The sequence below is a fragment of the Vidua chalybeata genome, chromosome 11 (genome assembly GCF_026979565.1).
Source record: "Vidua chalybeata isolate OUT-0048 chromosome 11, bVidCha1 merged haplotype, whole genome shotgun sequence".
In the NCBI taxonomy this organism is placed as follows: domain Eukaryota; kingdom Metazoa; phylum Chordata; class Aves; order Passeriformes; family Viduidae; genus Vidua; species Vidua chalybeata.
Window position 1 is genome coordinate 3,545,760 of NC_071540.1, and position 24,903 is coordinate 3,570,662.

Genomic DNA, 24,903 nt, shown 5'->3' on the forward strand with positions numbered 1-24,903 from the left:
GTTTTATGATACATGGATTTTTATGGAAAAAACAAACTACACAGACTTTCCCTTTGATAAATTATGGCTGAGAAGCAATACAATTATTTTTAATTTTTATACAAATATTCTTCCCCAGACAAAGTAGCCAGGGAGTGTGTCCTTTTAACATATTCTTTTCTCTCATAATACCCAATTTTGAGAGGCTTACTCCCACTCCTGGCCAGTGCAGTTCTAACTATTTCTTCAGGGATCAGTATGGCTTAATCTTAGTTCTGAAAGAGAGCATCATTAGAGCTCTGTGAATGATTTCTTTTTTGATTCAGGTACTGAACCAGGCAATAAAAACTAAGAAAAACTATGCAGATCAAATTAAAACTAAAACTTGCCACTTTTTCTCCATTGATTGTAGAACTTCAGAAGTTTAATTGATTTTGCTTTGCAACTTGAAATGACCCCATTTTGTTTCAGGGAGCCCTTTGAAAAGCAAAGAAAAACAAAGAGGCAAAATTCTTAAACTGTGGGTGGATGAAATTCTGGTGGTATTTTATTGTTGGCTCAAAAGTTAGTCTAAGGCAGAGTAAAAGAGGAAATTGAATCTAAATCATCATCATTAGGGAATTGTCAGCCTGGTTGAATTAGTCTCTGCTTTACTAAGTAATTTATTTTTTCTCTGAACACAGTTTTGCTGAAGTCTGCATGTAGCTGGCACTGACTGAATCCAGAGAAAAAAATCCAGAATAAAACCACAAAAGATCTTGTAGGAAAGCTGTAAAGAAGATTTACACTGACCAGGCAAATGCATGAACAGGTAACAGTTACTAACAGCTGAGCTTTGCCATCCAAATACATATAAATGTCAAATAATCAGAGATTTATCTCGTTTGGGAGCCTCATTGAGTTCCCTTTTCAGAACCTGACTGGCATCACCTCATAAACTACTGAGAGTGATGCTGGAATAACACCATAACCGTCTTTTCCTCAGAAATGTCTCCTAGCAGCTTTTTACTCTTTCAAATCAGAGAATTCAGACATTTAGGGGCATTGTTAATTCTTCTTCTCTACTTACAGCATGAGCTAAGTGACATCTGGGTGCTTAACATATGAGAACCGGGCGTGGGCAAAGAGCTTGGAATGGGGGCTTTGAGGAAATGTATTGTTTTGGGGGTGCTTGTGTTCAGGATCAAGCAAACAGGCATTAGGAAATACACACACCTCCCACCTTCCATGGAATCAGAGGCCAGTTTGGGTTGGAAGGATCATTCCATCTCATCCCCTGCCATGGCAGGGACACCTTCCACTGTCCCAGGCTGCTCCAGCCCCAGTGTCCAGCCTGGCCTTGGGCACTGCCAGGGATCCAGGGGCAGCCCCAGCTGCTCTGGGCACCCTGTGCCAGGGCCTGCCCACCCTCACAGGGAACAATTCCTAATTGCCAAGATCCCATCCAGTCCTGCCCTCTGGCACTGGGAGCCATTCCCTGGCTCCTGTCCCTGCAGCCCTTGGCAATTGTCTCTCTCCATCTTTCCTGGGGCTCCTTCAGGCCCTGCAAGGCCACCCTGAGCTCAGCCCAAAGCTTCTCCTGTGCAGGTGAGCAATGCCAGCTGTGCCAGCCTTTCCTGCCAGCAGAGCTGCTCCATCCCTCTGCTCCTCCTGGAGCCTCCTCTGGGCTCTGTGCAGCAGCTCCAGGTCCCTCCTGTGCTGGCCCAGGGCTGGGGCAGCACTTTGGTCACAAAATCTCCCACATTTAGGCAAGGGGATGATTTGTTTCTAGTGTTTGTTGATTAGCTGTTGGCATCTGTGAATGTGCCAGCACTTGTTAGTTCATTTGAATATAGAATAAAAAAAGCCCCTTTCCCTTGTTTTTTGTAAATGTTTGATGCAGTATGTCATTTAACATAGTCACAATCAAAAAAAATGGATCAGACACTGAAATAGTTGCTTTGTTTGCCAGTCAGAGAACAATGCCAGTTGTCAGCATTTGAATTATTATACAGCCATTTGACAGGTGTACAAAAAAGACTGCATTTTTGACTTGCCTTGTATTGCATCAGCAAATAGAATTACTTAATAGGATTATTATTGTGTTATATTGTACATTTCTATTTCAGTTACAGCCTTTGTACATTGCCTCTCTTTGTACTTTACACATGTAACTACATTATTAAAATGAAAAATAAAACACTGAAGTGCAAGCTGCTTCATTAAAAAATATTTCTATGGTATATTTCAAAAATATTTTGAAATGTGAACAATTATGGTAAAAGAAAACTCTGCATGCTAAAATTTACTTTTAATTATTGCACAGAATCCAAGCCTCATAGATTGGCTTGACTTGGAGGGGACCTTAAAGCTCATCTTGTTCCACCCCCTGCCACAGGCAGGGACACCTTCCACTGTCCCAGGCTGCTCCAAGCCCTGTTCAACCTGGCCTTGGGCACTGCCAGGGATCCAGGGACAGCCACAGCTTATATAAACACTAAACCTTTTATTTATGCTATGTAGTTGAAAAGGATTGATCAATCAAATTTGTTACTTGAAAGCTCATTATCTCTATTGGTGGGACCCAAAGGAAATCAGAGCAAAAATACAGTGAAAACTAAACCAGTTGGACAGTGAATGGGCACAGTGTGGGGGATGTTCCTCTCAGGATGTCTCATCATTGCTGTTTTTAAGCTGAAAGCTGATAATAGCTACCATTTGAATTTTTGGCAAATAATTTGGTGCAGCTGTAGTTGTTCACATGCACCATTAACAGCCAGGGCATATATATATAAAAGATTCCTGTCCTTTACAGGGTATTTCATAGCTCTTCTGCTTTAAAATGTACTACTCTAGGCTATGAAAATTTTCCCAAAGTATTTCCAAAATATTTCCAAGAAAACAAAGTCCAATGTACCTATTGGAATTGTTCACAGTGGTTAGAAGCAACCATCACTTCTGTTTGCAGTGTAGGATTATAAATTATATTGAAATATCACTCAGTTTGAGTCATTCTCCAACACTGCAAAGAGATGGATGGTCTCCAGGGTAAGGTTGTCACAAAAAGGAAAATCAAACCAGCTGAATAATACAATGAGTCTGTGTATCAAGCCAACTCAACCAAGCACTGATAAGAACTGTGGCAGGCTTTGAGGAGCTGGCTGACAGATTTCATTTGTCTGCGTTCAGATCCTGCCCCAGTGTCATATGTCATATCCTCCCACCATCCCTTTGGTGCTCTACCAGCACCCCTCCAGGTGCAGTCAGGGGATTAGAAGGAGTCTGCCTAAAATGCTTGAATGGATAATTCAAGAGTACAAGTAAAGAGCCCATTTAATTTATTTTTGTGTTTTTAATACGCCACAGAATTAACACAACTTTTGCATTTGTCTGTGTGAGTACACATATATTAAACTTCAGGGCAGAAATATGTAGTGCAGTGTTAAAATGGGACATTTGACATAAATAGTAAAGAATGGAAAATGAAGAGGATGAGGCCCTTTGACAATATCAAGAGTTATCTTTAAATCTGTGACTACTGATGCAACATCTGGAGCCATATATCAGACATTACCAGTGTCTCTGCAATTTAAACTCAAAGGCCTGTCCACCTGCACAAAATAGAAGTTGCCCTGTGTTCACTGCAGTGTCTCCTCTGTGACTTCATTTCCTCAGGGATTTTAGCTTTTACTTTTTGCATTCACTTCAACGAGGTAACAGAATCCCAGGACCACTGGGGTTGGAAAAGCCCTCCCAGCCCATGGAGTCCCAGCTGTGCCCGATGCCCACCCTGTCCCCAGCCCAGAGCACTGAGTGCCACCTCCAGCCCTTCCTGGGACACCTCCAGGGATGGGCACTCCAAACCTCCCTGGGCAGCCCCTGCCAAGGCCTGAGCACCCTTTCCATGCAGAAATTCCTGCTGCTGTCCACCCTGAGCCTGCCCTGGCCCAGCCTGAGGCCGTTCCCTCTCCTCCTGTCCCTGTTCCCTGGGAGCACAGCCCGACCCCCCCGGCTGTCCCCTCCTGGCAGGAGTTGTGCAGAGCCAGAAGGGCCCCCCTGAGCCTCCTTTTCTCCAGGCTGAGCCCCTTCCCAGCTCCCTCAGCCCCTCCTGGGGCTCCAGCCCCTTCCCAGCTCATTCCCTTCCCTGGCCACGCTCCGGCCCCTCCAGGGCTCTCTTTCCACAAGGGCCCAGAACTGGCCACAGGACCTGGTGACTGATAAAGAGTTATATTTTACAGACCTGTCTAATGCACATTCCCAAGTTAGTTCGGAATGAGTTTTGAGAAATAATTCAGATTACTAAAGCAGAGACACTTTGGTGCATAAATATCCAGCTGATGATTCACCCACCCTGCATCTGCTGTGGCTACTCTGGACGTCCTGGTTTCACTGGTGCTTCCAAAACAGCACCAGGTGCCTGTGCTCAGGGAGCTGCACCACACCGTGCACAAACAGCTCAACAGCAGCTGTGCTCAGTTTTGGGAAGCAGCTCTGGTGAGTTAAACACTTCAAACAACCCAATATATATATTTCCACTGCTCCAGCTCAGCAGGAGCACGGGCTGAAGCATCATGAGCAGCAGCTGTCTACACAAGCACACAGACACACTCCCAAAATCCACTGCTGTTCCAGGACTATTCCATGGCCTTCCAGGGATGTGAACAGCGTGAACAAATCTTTCTGTTGGGAACTTCAGGGCTTCAGGTTTTGAGCTTCCAGCTCCAGCAGATACAAATTCCCATCTCATTTTACACAGCTGTTTCCCCCACATTTGCCTATACAAAAGATATGTAAAACGATAAAAATCTCAATTAAAAATAAGTAATCAAAATAGCACATTTTGTGAGTAAAATACAGCATCACACTTTTGATGTGAAATCTATTATAATTTGAAAACCTAATCTAAAGCTTGTAACGGTTTCAGAAAGCATTCTTCATGAGTATTGGATAGGTAAAAGTTTTAATTGCAAATTCTTTGCTTACAGGAGAAATCTTTAGACATTATCAGCACCCTGAACAGAAAAGGGAAGGATAAACTACAGTTTAAAATTTAATGGCACTTTCATTTCACATCAAAATCGAAGATTTTGCATAGCATTTGTGGTTTAGTCCCACAGGTTTCTAAAATCAAAGCAATAAATTTCAAGTCCAACATTATTCATAAAAAAAATTATTTACATAAATATCTCTCAGAAAATGTCACTTTATATCTATTGAAATGACAAGAATATTCATTCCCATAGCAGTCCTAAACTCTTTCATAGACACATCTCCTGAAGGAGGTGGACAAAGACAAAGGGCAAACATCCAAAAATTCCTGAGGTGCCAAGTGCACCTGAGCTGTGCATCACAACGGAGACACAGCGGCCTAGCTGTAGAAGAAAAAAGAATTCTAAAATTCCAGTTCACATCCAGTCAAGACATACATCTACATTTTCATTTTTATTAATTTTAAAATCTTTACCTTTCTATTTGTGAGCAACAATAACAGTGTATGTGAATGAAAATGTCTGGAAGGAAAGAAAACAGCAACTGAAGCTGCCTTTAATCAGCAGTACTCAGGAATAAAAGAGCTGCCAGAAGCTGTTTCTGTGCTCTGGAGTTACCAGTCCAGCCTGATGCCAGAATGCCTCTGGCAGTGCTGTTTTGACACACTGGTGATGTCTGCAGCTTGTTAGCAAGAGTTGTATGAAATCATCTTGTCATCAATTCCAGCTTTTATCAAGTTAACTTAAACAAATCCACCACTTAAAATAGAAAGTATATTTTTTCCATAGAGTAAGCCCAGATACAACATCTTTGAAATCTCATTTTCCTGTCTATGTATAGCACCAGAGTTGTGTGTGGAAGACAGAAGAAAAGATAAGCACTTTTTTTCTTTAAATTTTAAAAAAGTATAAAATGGAAAAATGAAATAATTTTTCACTTCCAAACTTTAAAAGCACTGCCTTTTAAATAATGTTGATCTTACCCAAAATGAGAAAGAAAAGCTGGTGGGTGATACAAGATTTAACATCAAAAGGAAGCTCTCTACAAAAAACAACATTTTTAAAGAGGTTAAACTTGATACTGTTGGTCATGCTTTGAAATTTGGCACCTTTAATACTTTAGGGTTGCAAAATCAAATAAATTAAAACAATTAGGTGTAATAGTGGAGCCAAAGGATGTATATGAAGGATGACACAAAACCCCCACGTGGCAGCAGTAGATGGATTGATGGTGTGACACAGCTGTCAAGGTGACTCCAACCCTGGAAAAACTGGAATTGCCAGAGAGGAGGGGCCCTGACTTCCTAAGGGAGCACAAACTACAGCACAGCCTCCTGAATGAACACATATCCACGTGTCGTAAAGTCTGTGAACTCTGGGACAAGAGCAAACCACAATATTTGATTTTATCTAAGCCCTTTTATTACACAAAAGTGCAGTAAAAATGCCTAGAAGTGTTTCAGCAGTTTCTAATTAAAATATTTTTAAACTATCCTGACATAAGCCTCTGCCTTAGTTTCACTAAAATAAACATAATTTCAGTAATCATAGTAGATTAAATCCTGTGTCTAAGATGTTTTTTCCACTCCTAAATTTAAGTATAAGCTGCTAGCAAATAACCTGAGAAGAAACTAAAACTGACAACTTTTTTTTTCCAACCATTGTTAACTTTCTTAAACTAAATTATGATAATTTTGGCCAGTTTGGCAGAAATTGATTGTAGTTCATCTCTCAGGGATATTAGTCTCTTGGGCAGAGCAACCCCAAACTGGGAAGGGATGAGTGGATGCATGGCCATATTCCAGCAAAATTTATGGATAGAGAGAGCTGCTCTGTCTCCTTGCTCTGAACTCAAGGTATTTGGGTCAAGCTTGAGCTTCTTAAACTTTCAGAAAACTGGGAAAGTTACCATAGCTCTCAGAGGAATGGGCCTTCCTGTGTTCTTCTGGGTGAATAAACAATACAATTGTTTTGAATGAGCTATTTTGAGTCACTTGAATTAGCAGGAGCTCCCAAAGGAAATTTTCCTACTCGTGGTGAATTCAGTTGGGATTGCTCTGTAAGCACAGGTTTAAAAGAGGAGATTGTGAGTACAGGATTTAGCCTGAGAATGATTAATCCCAGTGTTGTATGCCTGTGACTAGGAAGGGAGGCAGCAAATGTTCCTGTACTGAAGTGTTGAAAAAAACCTGCAAAATGCTTATTGAGTAATTGTGTTCCTCATCCATGAGGAGCATCTGTTAAAGCTTTACAATTCAAAAAAGGGATTTTACACTCTCCTAAATGATCAGCTTTGCCAGCCAGACGCCTCTAATCAGAACCTTAATTCTGAAGAAAACTCACTTCCACTGGTCACAGGTGAAGGCCACCAAATACCCAGCTAAAACTGTTGGTATTTGAATTCTTCCTCTTCTCTTTCAAAAATAAAGAAGTCTCTCGGATGAATACAAGGGCACTGCAAAATGCACAGGGTGCCCAGAGCAGCTGGGGCTGCCCCTGGATCTCTGGCAGTGTCCAAGGCCAGGTTGGACATTGAGGCTTGGAGCAGCCTGGGACAGTGGAAGGTGTCCCTGCCCATGGTAGGGGGGTAGGACTAGATGGGTTTTAAGGTCTCTTCCAACCCAAACCATTTCATGATTCTATAATAATCCTATGAAGATACTTGTACTAGTTTGAAAGCAAACCAGTGAGAGTCAGAACCACAATTTAATAGGAAAATTAAAATAAATGCAATAGCACAAAACCACTGCAGAGTGAGAAGAGGAGCTGCCACCCTGTGGGTCAGGGTGTGGCAGCAGTGCCATTCCATGGGGGCTCAGCCCTCCTGCAGTGCCAGCTGTGCTTCTGCTGGAGCAGGATCCTGGACAAGGCTGGAGTTTTCCTCTGAAGCTCCAGGGCTGCTGGAGATGGGCCTGGGCTTCCTCTGGGAATGCAGTGGGGAAGAAAGCTGCTCCTCTGGGAATGCAGTGGGGCAGAAAGCTGCTCCTCTGGGAATGCAGTGGGGAAGAAAGCTGCTCCTCTGGGAATGCAGTGAGCAAAGGCTGCTGTGGTGTCCCAAAAGGTCAGATTGTATCCAGGTAGGAATGCTTGGCTCCTCCCCTGGGTGGAGCATCTCCCCCTGGGATGATGGAATTTTCTCAGCCATCCAGGGACACTCACTGGCCACGAAGAGAAGAGATCTCCTGGAGGGAAGATGGATCATGGAGGAGACAAAGAACACTGCCCCACCTGGTTTTAATAGTTGGTGATAGAATACAAACTTTTGGTTACATCTTAATTTGCAACCTAAGACAATACTCTGCCCCACAACTGAGCTGCGTAATTGATTTCCTTTCAAGAACTAACTAAAATATTGTAATAGATTTTCTTCTTTGAAATCCATCAGCTGCCACAGGACAGTATAGATGGGCAAAATTCATGCCTCAGCTGGAACATTTCATTACAGTTCTGCAAGACTGGCTTACAGGTTATCTTGATCACTGGAGAGTCAGTAAAATTCTTTAGGTTTTATATCTTGGTAAAGTTACTAAAGCCTTTGGATTTCTAGTAAATACACAATCCCACATTTTGACCTTTTTTGTCTGAGATTTATTGCAAAGGGCACATTGCTTACCCTAAAAACTCCCATGCTGCAAAAAGAAGCCAAAGCACATAAAGTGTGAGTTGGTGGGTTCCCTCCACCTTCAGCAGGAACACAAAGACATCCCTCATACTTCAATCACTTCCATCTTCAGCTGGCTCCTTAGAATTCCACATTCCTTAATCCCACCTTTGCTCACTTCCTGCAGAGACCAGCACAAAACAACTTTATCTGAGCAAGGTGGGAAAAATAAAGGGAAAACTAACTTCAAAATCATGATCTGAAAGGGGTTGGTTTAATAAGGAACTTATTCAGGAACTCCACATATGCAATCTAGTCCATGTCTAGGTATACTTTAATTATATAAATTAGCTTTATTTAGGGTAAGAATGGGATTCCTAAGGATCCTCAACACTACAAGACATTAATGACAGAACAAGTCTAAGTGTTGATTCACATACATTACAAATTCAGCTCCTTAAATCTGTATCTGTATAGAGGAAACTATTTTTATTTACATAATTATAAACAACACACAGGGACAGAAACTTGATTGAAATAAAAAGGAGTTTTTCACATTATAAAGCATTATACTTTTTTTCCCCTATAAATAAAATCAAGGCCAAAATTTGCCCAAACACAACATATTTAATTGTATAGACAAAACAGTCTGACTAGAAGCACACGCCATTGGGATGACTATGCAGAAAATCCATATTTTTCCAGTTTTATAAAAGAAATGGACATTGCTCATACTGTTAACATGTTCTGGAATGAGGGTTTACAAAAGCTAACATTAGTATTCGTGTGACACTAAGAAGTCACCAATCTGCCCTGGATAAGAGATGTCTAGAATATGATCCTTCTTCTTTTTAATAAACAAAATATTTTTATTCATGGAAAAAGATGAAAAGACTGAATGTTTGCTTGGATTTTGAAATTTGAAGGAATGACAAGTCTCTTAATACCAGCCTCTGAAATATCAGATTGCATCTAGAAAGGTTTAAAGAGTTTATAAATCTAAAACAAAGACAGAGGAAAAACTTAGATTCACTCAGTATATTTTGGAACAAAAAATATCACTACTTATGCAACTTACAGTTGTTCAAAACAGGAAATTGGTTTTTTCTCATGAACTTCCATTGGCGTTGGAGCAGTCTGCAGTTCCTTTGATCACAAAAAAAAAAAGATGAAGTCCATTAAAAGGAGTAAAATCGCAGAATCTTATGCTAAATTCATCATTTTTACTTGCTAAGCACTATTTATTCTATATGGTTAATTTTGAGAAGTTTGGAACTAGAAATGCCTCTTCTCCTCCCCTCTTTCTTCTGCAAATCCATTGAAAAATTTTGAAAACAGTCCCGAGAGTTTTCATTAACAAAGGGATGCCAAAAGCATGTCAGGAAAATCTCCCATGAAAGTTTAGTAAATGTTTCTCCATTTTTAATAATAAATATTGATTATTTAACAGTAAGGCTTCCAGATGCTGAAATGGCAAAAACACTGTTGTTAGCAAATCAACGCAGTTGGAACTGTCCACACTGAGTATAAGAAATTAAAATTAAGTGCAGTAATCTTCGGAATTATTTTACTTCTCTAAATAAAATGCCTTAGCCTACATTATTTTACTTTTAATTATTTCATCGTCACCAAATTCACTTTGTACTGATGTTGTGCTTCAGCCAAGGATTGTTTCCAAACAAACCTGAAGCTTAAAAAATTTTTTAAAAAGTCATAGAGGATACAGCCAGGTGGAATCTGGGCTCTTCCCAGGGAACAAGAGGCAGGACAAAAGGAAACAGGCTCAGGTTATGCCAGGGGAAGTTCAGGCTGGACATCACGAAGAATTTCTCCATGGGAAAGGTTGTTATTGAAATGCTTCTCATCAGTATTTGTTCTAAAAAGAAAGGGGTAGAAGAAAAAATTGTGACATTGTGTTGGCTGTTGGTTTGTATTTATTGATTTAAAAATCCATTTAACCTTAACTTGTTCAGTGCCTCATTATGCCCAAGGAACATGAGCAAACCAGTGCTGAACAGCTTCTGAGCAGGAGCCTGATTGATTTCAAATCCCAGTCATTTAACTCCAAGCCAAAAAGAGCATTGGACTGCAAAGCAACGAACACGCTTCAATCACAAGTGTTGATATGAATCTGGCCATGTGGGGAAAGCCACCCAAGGGCATAAGAAGAAAAAAGAACAACAAAGTGAACAGAGATGTGAGCAGACAGGAGCTGTTCATTATGGTTATACAGTAATTGAAACAAAGCGTGTTTCAACAAAAGTCAAAATGTCTTTAAAATAAAACAAGGTGTGGAAACTGAATTTAAAGCTGTTATGTGCATCTTCATCTGTTCTGTGAGTTTTAGAGACTCCACAAAGTGTTTGCAGTCTGCCCAAAGGCCGAGGAAGTTCTTGAATCTAACATTTTGAAAAGATAAAACCTCTGCAAAATAGATTGGAACAAGCCTCCCCATAAACAACCCGAATACCTTTCAAATGAAAGTCATACCTCTAATCTCTTCTCAGCATTCACAGGAACTGCCTGTAACTCTGCAAATAATTTTATCCAATGGTCAGGCAAGTGGAAGCAATTATCCTTTCAATCTTAGGTACAGCACACATACATGTATATACATTTTCTGATGAGGTGAGAATGGACTTAAACCTGAAAAGAAGATCACTGAGAAAGTCTCTAGGCTCAGTTTAATTAATCCTGAAAATATAATGGGAAGACTAAAATAGCAATGGGAAGAGTAATATAACAATAATGAGAAACTCGTAATACTCAAAACAATTACTGTAATATTCTTTTACCATAGGTATAGCACAGATTGGAAGTGAGGAATACTTCAGCACATAAAAAGTTGGTGTAGCATCTCCACAGAGACAAGAAGTAATCATTCACAAACAAATGCCAGAAGTTATTAAGCATCAGACTGAAGGAAACAGAAACACAGGGTGAGGATTCGCAGCATGGATCATGGTAACAACAGACTGGGGAAACTCACAATTGACACTTCTGGACACAACTTACTTCAGCATTTCACATAATAATGCCAATTAATAATGCTAATAACGATGCACTCAGCTTGCAAATAAGAGTGACCTGCAAACCCTACATCTGAAAACAACCCTGCTAAAGTCTAGCTGAGTAGTTTCATACACATTTTTTTCTAATCTTCTGTGGTGAGAACCTGTGTCTTACCCAGTAAAACAGATTAATACAATGTTTTCTGATTTTGAGAAAGACTTTCATTACATCTGCTTCCTTTTGATCTTTTTTTAGAGCCTAACACTAATGATGAGAATTTGATTTCCTGTGTTTATAATAAAGCTGGCATTAGCTATATGTTCTTAATTAAAGCTTTAAGATGTATTAGACAAGGACATGACTAGATTTAAAAGTACTAAAGTATTCTTCAAAAAAGTTTCAGCATTTTGCACTTTGCTTGCAGTGTATGAACACAGAGATTTCACAGACAATGGAGCCAGAGCTGAAGACATCACAAATACGAGCAGCATTCCTAAAAGCCCACAGAGGAATAGGAAGAATGGATCATTTCTCAAAAACTGAGGTGCAGCAGAGAATGAAGTTCAGTTTCAAAATATCCTGCTGCAGGAATCTTTTCAACTTCTCACAGTCCACATCGCCTTTCACCCCTTCATCTGATCTCTGTGTTCAACAGCAGGCTGGGCACTGGGGTGTTGAGAATTCCATTTACTGAATTAAAAGTGCCATTACTTCACCTTTCCATCTCGAGTCAGCTGATTCATGAAGAGCACAAAAGCATCGGGCCTTAGTTGATACTGGACACTGAGGTAATTATTCATTTGTCTGTTATTATTAACTAAAGCTGTGAAATCTGTGTAATAAAGGATTTAAAATATGCAAACGAACCTTAATATCCACTTCTTCACTGGTCTGAATTTATTTGCAGATGACAAGGAGCTGAGGTGGCAGTGGGACCTGGACAAGCTCCAGAAGCGGGAATTCCCTGGGAATCTGCTGAGCTTTGCCAAGGCCGAGCGCTGGGGCTGCACCTGGGCCGGGGCAGCCCCCGGGGTCCATCCAGGCTGGGGCTGAGCAGCCGGAGCAGCCCCGGGAGAGCCCTGGGGGAGCCGCGGGGCAGAGCCGGCCCTGCCCGGCCCCGAGAGCCGCCAGCCCAACCCTGCCCTGGGCTGGGCCCGGCCCGGGCAGCAGGGGAGGGGATTGTGCCCCTCTGCCCTCAGCTGAGAGCCACCTGCAGAGCTGCCCCAGCCTGGCCAGCACAGGAGGGACCTGGGGCTGCTGCACAGAGCCCAGAGGAGGCGCCAGGAGGAGCAGAGGGATGGAGCAGCTCTGCTGGCAGGAAAGGCTGGCACAGCTGGCATTGCTCACCTGCACAGGAGAAGCTTTGGGCTGAGCTCAGGGTGGCCTTGCAGGGCCTGAAGGAGCCCCAGGAAAGATGGAGAGAGACAATTGCCAAGGGCTGGAGGGACAGGACCCAGGGAATGGCTCCCAGTGCCAGAGGGCAGGGCTGGATGGGATCTTGGCAATTAGGAATTGTTCCCTGGCAGGGTGGGCAGGCCCTGTGTTGTGTCACGTTGCAACAGAGTTCATCATGTCCAGAGAGAGTGCAGCTGCTGGTGCTGGGCAGGGGAACAAAAAAAGTCTTCATTTTATAAAGATCAACAATCCATTTATTAACTCTGGGGACGAGGAGGGAGATGAAGACAAAAGACTGGGTAAAGGCAGGGTCGTGGGGGTTTTATAGGGTATCACAGGGGTGGAGTTTAGGGTTTGGGTCAAGGGAGGAATTATTAGCAACATAAGGAGGGTAAAATCAAATTTCTACTTCTTTGGAATGGGAGCTCTCCACAGCCCTGGCACAGGGTGCCCAGAGCAGCTGGGGCTGCCCTGGATCCCTGGCAGTGCCCAAGGCCAGGCTGGACACTGGGGCTGGGAGCAGCCTGGGACAGTGGGAAGTGTCCCTGCAAAGTGCGGGGGTGGGGGGGGGGGTGGATGAGCTTCAAGGTCTCTTCCAGCACAAGCCACTTTATGATTTTAAGATTTCCTTTTTGAAATTATTTTCATTTATCATGTGCTTGCCTTGATCCGTGGTTAAGCTGCCAATAAAAATTGACATTTGGTGGAGAAAAGGAAACAAGTCCTCTAGGTAAATTAACAAGTTGTTATATCACTTCTTGCATCTTGAATTACTTTTTAATCCTCTCTCCAAAGCTGGCAGAAAATGCTTTAACAGCTCATTAGCTCAGTGTTCTGAGGACTAAACTGCCTTCCTAGCCCTTAAATTTTTCAGCACCTTCTGTGTCAAAAGACAATAAGAAAGAGGCCATAAATATATTGCATAAATGAAAGTTTATCTCTTAGAAAAGTAGCTATGATCATTCAACTTATGATTATCAAGCAAAATTCAGGAAATCCTCTCCCTTTGCCTGGCTGCATTCTATATGTATTTGGAATAACTTGTGTGACTTCCACGTTCATTATTTGCACTTTGTTACTGTGAACAGCATTAATGGGTCCTCCAGGGAAATGTGATAAATAACATAGCACATACCTCTCTAAAATAAATGTTGGTGAACACAACAAATTGTTTTAAGCTACTAGCAACCAAAATATAATTACTTAGTTTTTTGTAGCCCCTAAGAAGAGCCCCCTTGGTTGCTATTACACACAATTAGGTATTTATGGGTAATTTGGGATTTATGAGCTTTAGTGCATGGAATTGGCACCCTCCATATGCTTCTTCCATATCTCTAAATTACTGTAGGTTGCCATGGTAATTTTTTTTTTTTCTTCACATCATCACATTTTGCACCAGATTCCAGATTTCTCCCAGTGAAATAAGGCAGCTGGTTATCCCTCTTCAGTTTTGTTGGGCAAGGATTTGCTTCACTCTCCGAGTTGTGCTCAGTGACAAAACACAGGGAGCCACTCAACAGGTAAATGTGAAATATGACTTTTGAATATTGCAATGCCAGCTTCTTTTCTTTCACGTTTTCAATCATGCCAATTGCTTTAAATACTTCTTAATGGAATAAATAAAGGAGAAATGATTTTGTAGAAGCAATGAGGTCACCAAAAGGGTTGAAAAACCTGTGATCCCCTATTCTTTGGTGGAGTGAAATTTATGAGATTATATAGACAAACCATATTTGTAATACATATGTAAATCGCCCATAAATATGACAGATAAACAAGGTTTTTGGGTTTTCCAATTTTCAGGCAAGAAGTTTCAAATTAATTTCATTTTGTAAGAGGTGTCCAAAGGGAAGATTGTCATTCAGTTGAAATATGTGTCACGAACTGGAACCCACCTTGATTTCCAGACAAATACAAATCCTTGTTCTTATCATTTTACTGTCTTTTAAAGATAGTAAAACTTCATTTGTTCTTAATAAATGTATCTGCAGAGTTCCACTGCCTCTGACAGAGCCATCCCAACTTTCCACCAGCACAAATGAGAGGACAAGGCAGCTCATAAATACATCTTGAAGGTCTTATACAGTCAACTGCAAATTGGCTCCACCCAGTAACCACACAGTCAGTAGGGAAACAGGTCATTTTCCATTTATTTACACATGAAATCAGTCAGACTTGCTGGTTTAGGCACAGCTATGTTTTCATGAGACTATCATGTCTGTGCTCAGATGAGCTATTTCTCTTTCATGACACAAATATCAAGAATAATTATTTCGTGAAGACCTAAAAGACAGGAATATACTAAAATAAGGCAATGCTTTCCAGGAAATGTATTTATTGATTCAAGCATGAAATTTATCTTCTCTTAAATCTGTGTCAAAACCTAGAACCAATCACAGAATTTGACTTACAACAAAGAGTGACACACACATCCAGCTGCAAAGAAGGAGAAGGTCTCTCTTAGCCTGTCCTTGGAAATACACACACAGATTTTTAAAATTTAATTGTTTTATACAAGGACAATGAGAAACTAAGCTTGCATGATATCTGCAGACTTGTGATTTCAAATGTTTGGATTTAATTTCATGAGTCTTTTTCAATTCAAGCCCTTTGCATCTTTGTGTTTTCTTTATTTTTGATCTCTTAGATGCCATAAAACTGAAATTTCAGAGTAAATGATCTATTAGTCTTCTAAATACAACAGGTATGTGAGATCTGAACTGCAAAAATAGTTATGCAGAACTTATAAATAATGCTAGACTACAGAGTTCAGAGTATAATGATATTAAAATATAGTTTCTTGGGTTTATGGCAATCTAGAATTGTGTTCTTAGTGATTAATTGAGGGTAAAATCAATTTGCATTAGAAACACCTCTTTGTAATTGAATATTTTCTATGAAGAAGCTCGGAATTAAAGTTACCTATGTCCTGGTTTCATTTTTCCATGTGCTTGGTGACCTTCTCTGGGATTGAATGTGGACAACATATCATGGCAGAAGGTGAACATCTCTATCAAGGTTGTCAAATTCCCCTTTTCCCCTTGGATTTCTATCTGAGGGGAACTGACAGACTGGAAAAGCCACGGGGAACAAAATTAATTCTACAACCACTTGAAACCTGCAAAATTTATATTCTGGGTCTGGACAAGAAAAAGAGAAAAAGTAGCCTTTTATTTTATTTTAAATGAAGGACCATTGGCAATGCAAATTGCAGTGGTATGTAAAGATCTAATCCCTCTCAGCCCTAAATCTATACTTCACTTAATTAAACAGCAGTGAGTTCATTTACACTGATATTCTGCTGCCCAGTTTGACTCAGATGTACTGAACCAAAATCCCACATTTTAGTCTGAAGTTACAATCTCAGGGCTCATCTTCCCAGACAGAATCCTTGCTTCCCAAAGTGCCAAGGAATTTGAAATAATGCAAAACCCCGAAGCATTTGGGAACAGCAGTGAAAGTTCAGCTTAGCTTGGGTCTGCAAGCTGCTGGATGTAATGAAAAAGACTTGAGCAGTCCCACTTGGTAAACCCTGCTCGCACAGAAACATTGTTTTTGTCATTGTGATTAATTATGGACTTGCAGTCGTGAATAGGAACTTGTTAATACCTAAAACACGGCATAATAAAAAAAAGTAAGGAAAAATAATGCAACATTGTTTCCTTGAAAGAATATATGTAAACATTGATTTAATAAGCCATTTCATATTTTTATTTCTACTTTTTTTTTGCAGTAATAACAATCAAAACACTGTCTACAGCAGTCAGGCACAGAGGTATGGGGAGAAGGAAGCTTTTAAGTTCAAGATGGCCCCTCCCGATGAAACCTATCCATTTCACCTTCACTGTTACAGGAAAAAAAAAGTGATTTCTAAATGCATCAATAATCTAAGTCCCATAATTTGGTCCTTTGTTACCCCAGAATCCCTTATCTAAGGCAGGCTGTGATATTATCTGTCTCACTGCAGGACAGAAGAGGCCTGTCAGGATGACATGCATCTAAAAGCAGGAGTTTACTTTAAATGAAAGACCTTCCAACAACTGAAAGTATTTTCTCCTTTTGGTGTGTTGTTTGCTATTGCTTTACTTGCCAATACATTTGGATGGAGGGCAAAAAGCAGGAAAAAGCCTTTCTAATGCCCATACCAGGCTGAGCAGTATGGAACAGAGCTGAGCCTCCTGTGCTTGGGATGCTGTCCAACTGCCACCACAGTCCAGTTAAAATCCACATTTAATTTGCACTATACATAAGTCAGTATAATAGAATTGAGTTAAACAATAAACACAAACTGTACTTCCATGGTGCAGAATATTTACAGTAACAAACTGAATACTGATACAACCCCTTGTAATCCCGCAGGTTTCAGCACATGTTAAAGATTAAGTACTGAGCAACATATTTATCTCACTATGAAATATTTATCTTCCCCCCTCCTTTAAAGGATAAATAATCTATTTTCCCTGCAGCAAAAATATTTTGCTTTGAAAATACTTGTTTTCCTTAATGTGATTTTAATATTTAATTAAAAATTATGGGCTTCTTTGAATGGAATGCATGTTAGAACTAAAATAAAATGAGAACATAAATAAAAATAAAAAAATAAAAGTAGAAATAAAAACTAGTCTCACCAAAAAAAAAAAAAAAAAAAAAAAGACCTTTAGTTGCAATATTAACTGGACCCAAATTATATAGTATTTCAGGGACACTACTGAGATAACGTAGAAATAACCCAATGGCAGAATTTTGCTGTAGATGTCATACAAAAAAAATTAGAGTGCGAGATTTCTAAAAACATTCAGTCTTGGTCTAGCTCTTTCTTACTCTTCAAGAATTCGATGATAAACCATTCATAAGCTTTAGTGAAATCAGAATTAAGTTTCCAACACACTTACCAGGTATAGAGTAGTTACTTGTTCTCCTTCCCAAAAATCCTATCCTCCTCCAAATGTCTCCTCATCAGAGACAAATATTTTGGGCACTGTAGTTGTAATATTAGAACACCAAAATTCAGGTATTCGTAGCAATATGAACTCAAGCACAAGCCAAGGTGCTGGGCAGGTAAATTTGTGCTCAGACTGTTGCAGAAAATAATGCAGTAGGTGATGTAATTTTCAAGAATTTGTCATATTGTAAATTGTGAAAAGTTCACATGGAATCCTCTTCACCTTTGGCCTTTCTCTTCAAATGCTTTCCATACACTGAGTTTCCAGCTCTGTTTAATTCCTGCCACATACCCAGAGTCCACTGATGTGTATTTGAATCACTCAAGGCAGGACACATAAATTGAAGGTGGAATTTTAGCAAATTTAGCAAATATGATTGATGATTATAGGAGAACAAGAGGAGTTTATATAATTGAGGCCACAGCAGAGTGAGAGGCAGATATAATTTCTACTGTTTTTTGTCTTTCATTTCAAGTATTTGGAGCTTTGGTTTTTTAGAAGTTCTCTGACAGCAGAGCTGTGATTATTACAAACTTGCAGTAACTAATGATGTCTTCTGATGCTGAGCAAGTTACTTCTGGACACCTGTAACACACAGGTCTGCTTCTCTGATAACAGAAATGGTCTGCAGTGTTCTGTTGTTAATCATCTCACTCATTTAAAAGTAGAAAGAATGATATTCTCAAAATCTCATCTTTGCAAGATTAAACCTTTCCAAAGTGGTTTGATAACAAATTATGGAGACAACTTTTCTTTTAATTCTCTTCAGAAAGTAAATTTACATTTGCTATAAATGTGAATCATTCTCATATTTGACCAGTTTTCCTCCACGGGGTATTTAATGGTCCTATAAAAAGATTTACTTGACTTTTGTTGCTCAGAGGTGGTTGGCAGGTGAAAAAAAACAGTGGAAATAACAAAGCCTGGAACACCAAATACTCAGCACTCTGCTCTTCATGGGAAAAGCTACCATTAAATGGAGACATGCCCAAAACCCAGGATGCACATTTGTGTGATATCTGACTGTACTGCCTGGCTGGGGGTGTACCCAGTGTGCTGGGCACACTGCCAGTCTGTCAGCCCAGCCTTGCAGATGTGCAGGAGGTACATGAACACTTTTGGGAATGTAAATCCAGCTCTTCTTGCCAAATGATGTTCAGCATTGGAGACCCAGTAGGTGTTACAAATGTGGATTGTGAAAGACCCTGTTGGCATAAGATGGTACAGGGACATGAACATGATGCCTCAGGTTTTAGCTTTTCTATTTTTCAAATTCTGTGCTGCTTTAGTGTGTGGGTCTGGGCTTCATATGAGGGGATGGTGAGCTCTCTGCACAGAGCAGGCAGACAAAACAATTCCTTCTCTAGCTGGGGACCAAGGACAGCTGATCCAGCTCTCAGGCCAAGAGCATAAACAATGGTGAACTGAAGAGAGAAAAACAAGAAGGGTGGGACTTCATGGGCTAAAGCTGGAATTGGACAATTAACTCCAATATGCAGATGGGCCAGAACTGATCAAAGCGAGAGACCTTGTGAGCGGTCGTCCATTCTGTGACCCTTTTGGCTCACCTTGGCTGTAGCCCTGGCTGGGCTCTTGTGCTGCCCAAGGTGGATCCAGTGAGGCCTTTTAGCAAATCCCTGCTTTATTCTGTAACTCTGTCCAGCCTCTGTTCTAGGGCAGCCTTCATAAGGCATCAAACAGAGCAGTGGGTTGTAGGGAACGGTTCAGGACTGGCACTGGGAACTCACCAGTCCCTTGAACTCACAACTCACTTGAGCAGCTCACATGGGAGTGTCTTGCCCTGAGTGACCCCGTGTCACATGAAGGTGGCACACTGTTGGCACAGTGCTGCAAATGCTGCAGTACTAGGAACACAATAAAGCCACTATTTTCACCTCCCTTTGTATCGAGCTCAACAATGTAAAGTTTGTTTAAAGTTATGTTTTTTTCATTTTACAGCATGATCATCTCAAAGACCAGAAGCTTTGATAGCCCAGAGATGTGTGATGCTGCTCAGTGTGGCTCATTCTACACTCTCAGATGAAAAACCACTGCATGGGTTAATGGTATTAATTCAGTTTATGGCTTCCAGAATGCCGCTGCTTTATAGTCTGTTTATGTCTTCTGAAAAAATACATAAGTAGTACAGTTAAAAAAAGTTAATCTCAATAGAGTCTTCTCCAAATGCATTCCTTTGGTGCCTGTGATTTACTCTGCAATCTGCTTCTCCTTGAGGGCACTGCTACTTCTTTGTTTAGTTTTGTTGTGTGCTACGCTATTATTTTACAGAACATTAAATATCACCAAGAAAATATTAGGCCAGTGTAAATATAATCTTTGAAATGTGTCTTGTTATTCATAATAGGGCACCTTGTGAATTTTCGAATTTTCACCTGGGCTACGCATCTATTTCACTTCAGCAGATGTTGCTGATACTCCTAGGGGTATTCGAACTTTCATAGAATTTATTTTCTCACTGAGTAACCAGGTGCCAGACCACAGAAACCCCAAATCCTGATGAAATGTATATCTATTCCAGTGATCAGAATACAAATTAGGTATCTAATCTACCCCAGCAGGGCATAATTACAGATTGAAGACTACAGGTTAAGCCCTAACTGGTGCTTACTTTGCATTTCTCCCAAATATGTAACACATTCAGAAAGAATGATTCTGAAGTCTACACTCTGCTTGGCTCTGCCAAGGAATTGCTGAGTGACTTTTTCTTTATTTTCACCACCTGGCCAATGGGTTTAATGGAGAGCTAGAACAAGTCCAGGCAAATACAACTGGTGTGATCAGAAGCACGCAAGAGGTTCACTATGATGGGAAATTAAATAGGTTACACAGCTTTCCCTTCCTAAAGAAAAAACAGGGAAAGGAATATAAAGCAGATCTGAAAGTTGCTAGGGATGCAAAGAGCAAATGGATGTGTGTTCATTCTTCCTCAAAACACAGGAGCCTGGGTTTATTCAGGGCAAACAGCAGGTTTAAACCGAAGAACTCATGCTACTAACGTGTTTGCTGCATGAAGGTGTGAAGATAAAAGGCTGTACGGCTTCAAAGAGGGATCACAGAAGCTCAGGAGACAGGGATTAACTATCAAAAACTGATATCTGTGTGCAAGATCTTGTTCAAGACACCCACATTTCCTGGAAGCTGGGAAAACATGATGCTAGCTATGCCTACAACTCCAGTAGTCCCTTCCCCTGGAATGAGATGTCAGAATAAGCTACATTTAGCCTTGTGTGGCCATTGCATAATCAGCAAAACATTTTTCACAGAATCACAGCATGGTTTGGGTTAGAAGGGACCTTAAAGCTCAGCCAGTCCCACCCCCTTCCATGGGCAGGGACACTTTCCACTGTCCCACGGTGCTCCAACCTGGCCTTGGACACTTCCAGGGATGGGACATTCAAAACTTCTGTGGACAACCTGATGACATCAGCTCATGAAATTTCACATTTTCATGAAGCAGGGGAACTTCTGGTGTTAGTTTAAAAAACCCTATAGAAATGTAAGAGAAGGGAAGACTGGAATAAAAAAATAAAATCTTTGGACTGTTTTATTTCTTTTTGTTTGTGCAAAATTAGCAAGTATAATGCTTGATCAAGTTCACTTTTGATCTAGATAAGGACTGATGATCTTAATTTTTTAAAGGAAAAGGTACTTTTTTTACCTGGGGATGTCAACAGAAGGCAAACGATATGCTTAAATAATGCAGGGACTTTGCCACGAAGTCTGCAGCCACAGATTTCTGCCAGGGGAATGGCCAAACACTGTGTGAAATCACTGCATCGCAACCAATTCCTGCAGTCAAGAGAGTAACAATGTGCTTGACTAAGTTTCAAACTGAAATCACACAAAATTAGAGGTAAAAGGGGAAAATGACATAAAACAGAGCAATTACTCACTTGTGTCAAAATTGGGCAAGTATAATATTTTATGAAATAGTAATGAATTGAAATTATTTTTTCCAGTTGTTTTAGCATTTGCTGATTTGTTTGAGATTCTAGACATGTGATTTTATATGTGATTTTATTAAAAAAAATTAAATAGTGCTTGGAAAAATCTCATCCATTGTGAGCAACTGCAACTATAAGCTAAGGTTTGTACCTTTTTTAGTAACCTGGTTTTTAAAGTATATCTTGGTCATATTTAATTAAGTTAAATGCTCAAACATTTGTACTACAGTGTCAGAGTAATTCCAACTTCTCCTGAAGAGTTGAAGGTTTATAATACCTTTCAATCAGTTTGGGAAAGAAAGATACCTTTTAGCTGGTGATGATATTGAGCTGGAATTTGAGCATTTTGTTTATATGTAAAATTATCCAATCTAAAAGAAAATATAAAGAATAGATAATATATTCTATCAAGTTGTGTGTTGAATAAGAGGATAATGTTGAATAAGAGGGGAATAAGAGTTAAAAACCAAAATACCAGCCAGGACAAAGACCACAGAGTGCCCCTGACCTATACATAGCACTCTTAAATTATAAAATACTACTAATGGTTTATTAAAGCTAGTATTTAATTAAATAGAGGCAGTAATTCCCATGGTGCTAGCAACTTAAAATCAGAACCACAGGGAACAAAGAAACACATCAGGGGATAAGAAAATCCAACCAAACTTTAATTTAATTTGCCCAGAAATTTAGTACTACTTGAATGATAGTACTCTCAACAATATCCTGAATATATTTATGTCTTTAGCATGTCACAATGTCCAAAATGAGTATTACTGCAGTAAAGAGACTGGCAGTTATAGGGATTTTAACAGTATGATGGAGAAAATTCCAGTATTGAAAATAGATTATCACTAAAACCTCCACCAAAAAAAAAAAAAAAAAGCAGATCTCTGGAAAATCTTTTGCCTTTAGACAAAATAATCTTTCATTCATTTTGTGATTAAAAGCAAGAAAACCTCTTCAAACCCATTGGAATGTTCATTAACGGGAATGTTAATGAACTAGCATCATAGTATCAGTAAGAAGTCTGGGTTGCTTCTAATGTGTTATACATCTAAAATAATTTGATTTTTAATTCCAGTAGAACTCTAGAAAATTTTGGACCGATCTGTTTTTCACACCCAGCTCAGGTTTTATTTACTACATTTAAACCCAAGACACCTAAAAATGTTTCATATTTGAATAAAATATGTGCTAAAACCAAAGCACAGTAAAGTGCTCCTGTGCACCCAACATGGTGATGGGGGGGAAAGAAGAACTCCAGCTTTAAAGAATAGTTCAAGCATTCTCTTTAGCAGTCTGAAGGGAAAGCTGGAGCTTTCCATGAAAAGATTAAAGAGCAGGAAAGACACTGCAGGAAGATTTTTCATCCACTTGGACATGACAGATGAAATACCATGTGCCAGTAAAATAAATAATTTCTAGCAGGGGGAATACACTTAACAGCTGAGCAACAGAGATGTAACTTATCCTGCCAGATCATGGGAGTAAGACAAGGAATTAAGAGTCCTGAAATAGTAAAGGGAACAGACAGATGCAGTTAAGGATTCCACCGTGTGACGCCAGTGTCAGACCCTCTGAAGACAAATGTGCCATCTCAGATGAAAGTATTATTGTTATGAATGTAATTGCCTAATAAAGGCTACAGAGATGGCAATTTATAAATTATTTAGCTGTTCTGCATTTCAACAGCTTCAGTTTTCTTATGATATCTTCTTAATCAATGCAGAAGCCATGATTTACAGCTGCCCTCCCAGTCCGAAGGCAGCTCTGTAGGAGGGGCTTTCTTACACTGGGCAGAGACTCCAGGCTGTCACTGAGTTCAGGAGGACAACTGTGTGCCTCACAGGGCTTTAGACCTGCATTTTACTGGAACTCAGCATCAGACTGGCCTTCAAAAGCCAAACAAGTGCCTTGGACACCTTTTGATGCACCTTTTGATGTTGGTATTTTGTTGGCACACATCAGCCTCTGGGACTCTCTCCAATGACATTAAATGTGCAATGTTAGTTTGTATGTGCTGGTCCTTAGCACAAACATTTTCATTATTAAATATTTCAGATAAGACTTGGATATTTAGGTATTTATTCTAATTCTTTTTAACCAGAAAAATATGCAGGGAAACTTTTATTTATTTTAGTTTAATATGTCACCAGATTTTAATTTTTTTTTTAAACTTTTCTTTCAACTTCCCTTCTACCCTCAAGGCTACTTTGTCTGAGTATATCATATTGCATTTCTCTTCTGAACAAAAATTACAGATTCTACTTTTCCTATTCTTACCATCACAAATACAATTACTTTAAATAAAATATCTTCTTATCCTTGATATCTGATCTATCCTCAAAACAATTATAATATTCATTTGGAACATTTCTGGCCTTCGAAATAAAATAAATTTTATTTACTGGCTTTCTTATACGCTCCTTCTTTAGCTGTAGATACCATATATACAATATTTTCTCAATGCAAAACATTTTAAAAAATGCACAAAAGCCCTTTTATCTGTACTTTTAAAAGTCATATAAGTCATAAAAGTTTATATATACCTGAAGTTTTCCAGGTATATATAAATGGCTCTGAGCATAGAACAGCAGTTTTGGGCATAGATTTTGACATCCAGTGAATACAAGTTTAAAAGCATGCAGGAACTAATCCCATTCACTTGTCCCAAAGACAGGTGGGAAATTAATCACCAGCAATTAAATCTATAAATGCCAGTTTAGCGAGGAGAACAATTAATAATACACATCCATTTGTGGTTATTCAGGTCCTGACCCAGTCAGTTTTGCTGTAGGATCAGGAAAAAGTTGCTTACTCTGTGCTGATTGTTGCTGATGCCAGTTTTTCCCATTTTAATTGTTGGATTATTCCTTCTTCTTGCACCAAATGCTTTCAGCTCTCAGAGCTGAGCCCAGCCTTGGCCCAGGCAGGCAGGGGACTGTGGCCAAACCAGGCAGCACAGCCAGATCTGCTCCATGTGCACATCGCTCTCTGTTCCATTTGCAACTAAAACGTTCCCCAAATGTTTCTTTTTG

The 24,903-nt window shown here is 39.9% G+C and overlaps 2 long non-coding RNA genes across 3 annotated transcripts; one reads left to right on the plus strand and one right to left on the minus strand.

Annotated features, from left to right (window-relative positions):
* Nucleotides 1–4,100: 4,100 nt before the first annotated feature.
* LOC128793866 (uncharacterized) lies at nucleotides 4,101–12,832 on the minus strand. Of its 2 annotated transcripts, none has more exons than XR_008432920.1 (6): nucleotides 12,427–12,832; nucleotides 11,038–11,078; nucleotides 10,232–10,423; nucleotides 9,626–9,693; nucleotides 8,560–8,728; nucleotides 4,101–4,733 (listed from the first exon to the last, which is right to left on the minus strand). It is a non-coding gene; the product is annotated as an uncharacterized LOC128793866 (long non-coding RNA). The 2 variants fall into 2 exon arrangements; XR_008432921.1 differs by lacking the exon at nucleotides 4,101–4,733 and adding an exon at nucleotides 7,729–8,128.
* Nucleotides 12,833–13,033: 201 nt separating this feature from the next.
* On the plus strand, nucleotides 13,034–20,175 carry LOC128793867 (uncharacterized). Its single transcript, XR_008432922.1, has 3 exons — nucleotides 13,034–13,253; nucleotides 14,354–14,474; nucleotides 19,857–20,175. It is a non-coding gene; the product is annotated as an uncharacterized LOC128793867 (long non-coding RNA).
* Nucleotides 20,176–24,903: the final 4,728 nt, after the last annotated feature.